This window comes from Meriones unguiculatus, assembly GCF_030254825.1.
Source record: "Meriones unguiculatus strain TT.TT164.6M chromosome Y unlocalized genomic scaffold, Bangor_MerUng_6.1 ChrY_unordered_Scaffold_25, whole genome shotgun sequence".
NCBI lineage: Eukaryota > Metazoa > Chordata > Mammalia > Rodentia > Muridae > Meriones > Meriones unguiculatus.
Genome location: NW_026843710.1, coordinates 5,627,166 through 5,635,480, shown reverse-complemented (window position 1 = coordinate 5,635,480; position 8,315 = coordinate 5,627,166). Strand labels below are relative to the sequence as shown.

The following is an 8,315-nucleotide window of genomic DNA, read 5'->3' as shown; positions in this document are numbered from 1 at the left end:
TTTTACTAAACTACAAGTCTTGGAAAGAAGAACTCTCATCTCTGGGTTGGGCCTTTCAGCTGACCAGATTGAGGCATCTGTAGGGCTGCTCAGCCATTTTCTCGATCAGGCTATCCAATTGGTTCTTTTAATAACTTGCACCTGAAACTTGTACAGGCTTTCACCTGTTGCATGCCAACATTCTCCCTCTCAGCCAATAAGCCTCTGAGAGAATCTTGAGGTTTCCATGGAGATGACTTAACAAACTTTCCTCAGTGTCCAGTATTTCTTATTCTGTGCACATGTGACTTTTTTCTTGTAAAACCCAACAAGTATTTATCTCATCCCTTTATCCAGATCCCACAACCTTTCTCCTGTGTAACACTGTGACAATGTATGGTAGGAAATGAATCTTTAATGTTTATTGAATTGGACAGCTTCCTAAGTAAGAAAGCTTCAAAGTGATGTGAGATTAAGTGGAATGTACCAAATGAGAAGATCATGTCCTATTGTGTTCTTGGTTGTGAAATAACCATGTTTTTTACTTTGAACTGAGCAGTTACTCATGTACGCATGTACTCACTTAATGTACCTTCACATTCCTACTAATATAATAGATCAGAACGGTCTAAGTTTTCCTGGAGTATTGAGACACTAAGAGCTGGGAAAAGAGAAGGAAGCAGACAATTCCTGGGACTGTTTTGGCTGAAACAGAGAAATATCTGTGTATGTAAAAGGAGAACTGAGGGACAAGATAGTATTTCACAGCTGATGCTGTTACACACTTCGGTTGCCAACCCTCTATGAGTAGGGTTACATTGGCTGACCTGGCTGCATTAGAACTGTGTCCTACTCTTGGTTCAGTGAGGAATCCTCCTGGTTCTGGGGTTTACAGTTAAAACTAGGCAATCAGAACAATGAAATTGGTCCACGTTATATGCCTATGACACAAGAGCAGCGGTGTTTGCTGCTGTGATGCTCCAGACAAACCCTCTAAATGTAATGTTAGTGCTCAAACTGCTTGTTCAGATGTGTCACCTGAGCTCATGGGGTCTGAGGTAGCTGGGTAACTACTAGTTCATGGCTAGGATACTCTGCTTCATAATGAGTTCCTGGAAAGCATACCTTACATAGTCAAACTCTGCCCTCCTTTAGCAGAATATTTTTTCCATGTAAAAACTCATAAGTTTGTCAACATATTATTTTTATTGATTATTTTAGGAATTTCATATAATACACATTACACTCCTTTTCCATTGCTCCAAGGTTTAAATACCTACATATGTATCAAACTAATTTTTTCTTTCAAATTTGTCAGTTGAAATATGTGTTGTTCATATACTCATTGGAACAAGATCAGAGTCTCAGTGCCAAGTCCCTTAAAGCAAACTGAGTTCATCCTTGCTGAAGGCTGGTACCATTCACAAGAAGCCATCAGTCCTGAAGAGCTCTATGTACTTCATCACCTTGATCACCTTTTTTCCTTATGTATTTATTTTAAAGAATTGTTTACTTTGTATCTCCTCTACTGCCCCTCCCTTTTCTCCTATCTGTGCATTTAACAAATAATGGAATCCGTGGCAATGGGAAAGTCACATGTCAAGGACATATGACTTTATTAGTGACCACTTGAAGGAAATATGTGGCACTTTTCCTGAACTAAGAGTCTTGGACAAAGTAAATGTCATCTCTGGTTGCATTCTATCAGCTGTCCAGACTGAGGCATGTAGGGCTTCTCAGCCTTTCTCTCAAGCACACTGTCCAGTTGGCCCTTTTAATAACTCGCTCCTGAAACTTTTACTTGCTTTTACCTGTTTTATCACATCATTCTGCCTCTCATCCAATCATTGCCTGAGAGAATCTTGAGGTTTCCATAGAGACTGGTAAACAAACTTTCCTCAGTGTCCAGTATCTCTGATTCTATGAACACTTGACTCTCTTGTGAAACCCAACAAGATTTTATCCTCATCCATTTATCCAGATCCCTCACCTTACTCCTGTTTACCTCTGTGATAATCTCAGGTAGGAAATGAAACTTTAATGTTTATTTAATTGGATAGCTTCCTAAGTAGGGAAGCTTCAAAGTGATGTACAATTAAGGGGACTGTACTAAATGACAAAATGGTTTCTACTATTGTCTTGGATCTGAAATTTCCTAGCTTTGGACTTTGAACTGAGCAGTTAGTGACATATTGACTAAGTGTACCTTCACATTCTTATTGATATAATTGTCTGGCAGGGTCTGGGGTTCCCTGGGGTATTCAGTCATTAAAAGCAGAGAAGAGAATGTAATTTTATATTCATATATTCCTGCAGTCTAGACTAACTGGGTCCTTCTGAAAGAGGGAGCGTAAATGGGGGGGAGGGGACAGAGACTGGAAGAATGGAGCCAAAACAGATTCCTGTTCAAGTCTCAGTTTACTGAACATGCAAACAACACTTATAAAGAAAAGGGTACCTGCTGGGGCCAAAGCTATCTAGTGGAGACAAAGCTATTTACTGAAGCCAAAGCCAAGTAGTGAACAAAGGTCATTTAGTGAAGACCTAAAGCTATTTAGTTGAAGAGTTACCTAGGACCTGAAATCATGGGTGATAGATTGTGAGAACATCAGTCTGTTAGTTTTAGAGCATTTGTAAGATAGCTTAAGAAAACATCCTTACAGCATCTTGCAGGTGCAATATTTAACCCATGAAAGCACTCTTCCTATTTCCTGCAGCAGTAGATTAACCTTCCCTCTTTCCTGCCTTCTCCCTATATAAGTTGGGTAAAATTTTCTAATAAATGGAAGCCTTGATCAGACAAACAGACTTGGCTTCCTTCCTGTGCTTCTCGTCCCTTCCCATTCCTTCCACTCTCCTCCCTTAGGAACCCATGTTGAAGCCCTGCAGGATGGGGCATATTGTACCAGAAATTTTTTTTTCACAGAAGCAACACATCTGTGCCTCATGACAAGGAATCTGGGAATTCACTCAGATTACACATTTTTTTCTGTCTGGTTCTCAAGGTTGCAGGGATCTTGCTATCTCTTCTCAGGCTAAGAACAGCCCACTTGAAGAGACTGCCATGGACAGTATCTGAGACATGGAATTTAGATAAGTCCAGAATTTGGCAAGGCCAGGAGGCATAATTCTAATTACCAGACTCCTTCAGATCCTTCTCCTTTGTTTTATGGAGAGCCTGTCTTTGGTTGGCGAAATATGCATTTTTTCTTACTTGTCATCAAGCTCTTGGATGCAATTTTTATAAGCCTTTGTCTTAGGTCGGAAAACCACAATTTTACTCTTACACAACATTGACTTACCTCCATATCAAATGGGTTTGTTAGATATCGTTAATTTAAATTCATGCAACTGCACTTGCATGCATTGAAGTTCTTGATGAAGGAGCTGTAACACTCAAGGAAGGCAGGCAGAGGCCCACAAACCTATACCTGTCAAGCTCTCAAGTGTCAGTCCCCACTTAAGCAGACAGTCAAAAGTTGGAAAACGCCTCGTGAGGCTAGTTAATATATCCCAGGCTGTATTGGCAATTCTATCCTAGGTTTCTGGGCGGAGTCTATGTCATATATCTTATTTCTCATCGCTAACATGTCCAAGGAGAAGTTTTTGCTAGACCAGATACCAGCAAGGAGATTCTGAACCTGAGTCCAATTAAATTCTGTTTCATCATACCAAGAATCAGATACCTTAACAGGAATCATAACAAAAGCATTTTGCTTAACAAGTAATACTGAAAGGGCATTATGATCAGCACTAAGACAATTAGTAAGATTGTAATATAGACATTCAATTGAATAGGTATCATTGTTCTTAAAATGTCTTAATAGAATGTTTCCAAATACTTGATGAATGTAGCAAAGCTACTTGCATTCCCAGAGAGAATGCCTATATATCCCAATGAAGTACTCAATTTCCATACACAGCTTTGCCAATTTTTATTTGAAGTCCTCCAAAGTCCAGCACTAACTGCTTTTTCTAAAACAAAGGAATTTTGACTGCCTTTACCAGAAGACAAGTTCTTAATACCCTTAAAGTTAGACCAGCCCAGTCCATGACTGTAAATGCAGGGTCACTGTCCCAGGAGTAGATGGTGGGCATTTCTACTATGATTCTTATCCAAGGAAACATCAGTTGAGGACAAGTGCATTGATCCCCTTTTTTTCATGGGTGGATAACTCATTGGAGAAGTAAGACTGTCATTCTTAACTCCAGTAGGAAGGGGAAAATAATATCCCACCAATGTTCCACTTTAACTGGTTGCAAAGGGAGGCATTAGCTGTACCCGAACTTTAGATTAGTATGTATTCTGACCTATGACCTGGAGAGAGGAGACTGGTAAGCAGTTCTGATGAATATTCTCTCTGGTACAGCAAAGAGGATGACCTCTTCATATTCCTGACAAGTTAAGAGTCAGTTTTACTTGTGTTCTTTCAAAAGCAGGAAAACACATCAGCCAAGTGTTGTTGACATAAACAACGACATCTGCATCATCTCAGGAAAATGGATGTATTAGACGTGGATTAGTAATGTACATACAATAAACAGTCATCTTGACCACAGGGGTCTTCTTTGACATCATTATCATTGTCAGGAGAAAGCTCCTCATACATTTGTCGCACCAGACATTCTAGTAACCATCAAGCTGTATCAATGTCCTGCAAAAAAACTCAAACAGATCCTCATCATGAGTACAGGTTTCTGTCCATGCCATTGATTTCTTAAATGATCCCTACATTTTATTTAGCAAAAGTTTTTGTGGTTTCTGTATGCCAAAATCTATGTGCTACAGATTTACCATGCTTATCCAAAATTTAAAAATTCTGAATGAAAAGAACATGATTAAGATGATTCTTATTTTTCCAGGGGAGTAGCTCCCACTTCTTTGTTGTTGTTGTTGTTTTCAAATAAATCTTAATTGTTTATTGGGCATGCTTTACCATGCCTTGTCCTTGAGGCTTGTAAGGTATTTTAGCTATATGAGAAACTTGAAACTGTTAAAAAAAAACTTTTAAAAGATTTGCTAGTATATACTGTTCGATGGTCAGTTTTAAATTGCTTAGGAACTCCTAGAACATGTAGACAAGGAGCAATAGCATTCTTTGCATCTTTTCCTGGTTGAGAAGTGGTAAAAATAAATCCATAGTATGTATCTATGCAAACATGTACATATTTTAATTGTTTAAATTCAGGAATATGATTAAGATCCTTTTGCCAAATCTGATTTGGAATCAGTCCTTTAGGATTGAATCCCAAATGAGGAACAGGCTGAAATTGAGGACAAGTAAGGCTGAAATTGAGGACTGCAAGCCTTGACTATACTAGGGGACTGTTCCTTAGTCAATCCATATTTAAGTCTCAAGGTTTGACTATTAAGATGATGCATATCATGAGCACTCTGGGCTCTTTTTAACTGTGAAAAATGTACTTTGCTGACTTTATCTGCCAATGTATTTTCCTTTGACAGGGGTCCTGGCAAATTAGAATGAGCCCTCCAATGTTCTATAAAAAAGAAAATGGTTTTTTTTGTATCAAATTTTGGATTTGTAAAACTAAAATTCTAGCAGAAACTGTCTGAACTTGACCTACAGTCTCTAACCTAGGCAAAGACTGAGATATATATGCACTATCTCTGAATATTTTCAAAGACTGCTTAATAAAACAAAGCCAATACTGCATATAACTCTGCTATTTGTGCAGATGTGTGAGACACTTAAAAAGATGTTGTTTTACTTTTATAAGCATAGAAAGCAGCACCAGATAATGAACCAACAGTAAATACTGTTAAAGTATCAAGAATTAGGTTAACTTTGTTTAAATGGAAAAAAATTATAGCTTGCACCTATAAAAACTGATTCAGTTTTTTTTTTTTTTTTTTTGTGCCTCAACAGGTTGGACTTTGTCATAACAAGCTTACATATGTTGAAATGCCATATTGATCAGATCTCTGAGAAGTGTGAGGGCCAGCAATTTTGAGTTACTCTTTCTCTACATTTATCATCTGCTCTAAGGTTAGTCATATAAAACAAGATGTGTTCATGTTATACACCTAGGACAAAAGAGCAGCTGTTTTTCTTGCTGTGGTACTCCAGACCAATCCTCTGAATGTAGTGTTAGTGCCAGGACTGCTTGCTCAGAGGTGATAGCTTAGCTCATAGGGTCTCCGGTAGTTGGGTAACCACTAGTTCATGGCTTGATTTCTCTGCTACAAAATGAGTTCCTTTTCAGCATATGTTGTCATTTGAGTTCTTGATTTTAGCCATTTGATGAGTGAAGGTGAAATCTCAGGTTCCTTTTAATTTGCATTTCCCTGATGGCTAATGACATTGCACATTTCTTAAGTGTTGGGTTTTTTTTTTTTTTTGCCATTCAATATTCCACTCTAGAGATTAAAAAACTCAAGTGGCAACATGTGCTGGAGAGGTTGTAGACAAAGGGAAACCCTTGACAACTGCTGGTGGGAACATAAACTTGTACAACCACTATGAAAATCAATATCACATTTTCTCAGACAACTAGTAAGAGTGCTTCTTCAAGATCCAGCTATACTACTCCTAGGCATATATTCAAAAGAGACTCTAGAACACCATAAGGACATTTGCTCAACCATGTTGTAGCAGCTTTATTTGTAATAGCCAGAACCTGAAAATAACACATATGCCCCCAAACTGAAGAATGGATACAGAAATTTTGGTACATCTACACAATAGAATATTATTCAGCAATAAAAAAACAAGGAAATCATGAAATTTTCAGGTAAATGGTAGGAACTGAGATATCCCAGAATCAGAAAGACACACCCCGTATTTACTCACTCATATACACATTTGATATAGGATAAACCTACTGAAAGCTGTACATTTAAAGAAAGTAATCAAGAGGGAGGACTCTGGCTAAAATGTTCAATCCTGAAAGGCATAGACAATGGTCATCAGAAGAAGGAGGGAGAAAACAGGAACAAGTCAGGAGCCTGCCACAGAGGGCCTCTGAAAAGCTCTGCCCTGCAGATTACCAAAGCAGATGCTGAGACTTATGGCCAACTGTTGGGCAGAGTGCATGGAATCTGATGAAAGAATTGGAAAATAGGAAGAGCTGGAGAGGACAGGAGCTCCACAAGGACAGCAACAGAACCAAAAAATCTGAGCAGAGGAGTCTTTCCTGAGACTCATACTAGAACCAAGAATCATGCATGGAGATAACCTAAAACCCCTGCACAGATGTAGCCCATGACAGTTCGGTGTCCAAGGGGGTTCCATAGTAATGGGAAAAGGGACTGCCCCTGACATGAACTGATTGGCCTGCTCTTAGATCCCTTCACTCTGATATGCGTGCATCCTTACCAGGCCACACAATGCAACCATGTCTAATGTGATCTGATACTAGGATCAGAAGCAAGGAGTAAATCCTACTCTATCACTGTATGTGGGGAGGGGCATGTGTAGAGAAGAGGGAGGGAAGGTGTTATTGGGAGTGGACAGGTGTTATGGAGGGATAAAAGTGAATAAATTGTAATTAATAAAAATTAAAATAAAAATATAAAATATCATTACTTTTTGATTCATATTATAAGAGTGTGTCCCTTGAGGTAGATATGCCAATGAAAGGGACCAGAGAAAACGGTGTCTCTGTCTCTTGGTCTCTGTCACTTTATAACTTTATTTCTGTTGGTATTAGTCTCTCTATTTCTTAAACTGTCTCTCTAGCTCTCTCTCTCTGTTTGCCATTTGTGGTTCAGTGTGAAAAGCTCTCAGTTTTGGTGGACTACAACAGGATGACTGCTTGCTGACGTGACTTCCTGACATCCTGAATGGTCTCAGTAAAAATATTAGCAATGTCCCAATTAAACGCTTTTTGTTCAAAGATTTGCACTGGTTAGGGAGCATTTTCACAGAAAATAATTCACTGACTAAGGAATATCTGTGCATTCAACAAATAATAATGGAATCTGTGATAATGTGAAACTCACAAGTTAAGGACAAGTGACTTTATTAATGACCATTAGAGAGAAATATGTGGTGCTTGCTTTGGCATCACATATACTGAAATTGGAATGATACAAAGAGTATTAGCAGGGTCCCTTCCCTAGGATGACACACAAATTCAGGAAATGTTTATTTTATTTTATTTTATTTTTAGAGAAATTAAAGAAAACACAAATACAGGAAATTGTGGAGAAAAGAACTTAGGAAAGAAAACAGGAACTACAGAGGTAAGCATAAACAATAGAATTCAAGTGATGGAAGAAAGAATCTCAGGTGTTGAAAATACAATGGAATAAATCAATATATCTCTCAAAGAAAATGTTAAATCAAAAAATTTCCTGAGACGGGTAGTCCGTC

At 38.3% G+C, this 8,315-nt stretch overlaps 1 non-coding gene across 1 annotated transcript; it reads left to right on the top strand.

The window, feature by feature from the left end:
* Positions 1 to 7,991: 7,991 nt before the first annotated feature.
* On the top strand, positions 7,992 to 8,098 carry LOC132651773 (U6 spliceosomal RNA). Its single transcript, XR_009589338.1, has one exon. It is a non-coding gene; the product is annotated as a U6 spliceosomal RNA (small nuclear RNA).
* Positions 8,099 to 8,315: the final 217 nt, after the last annotated feature.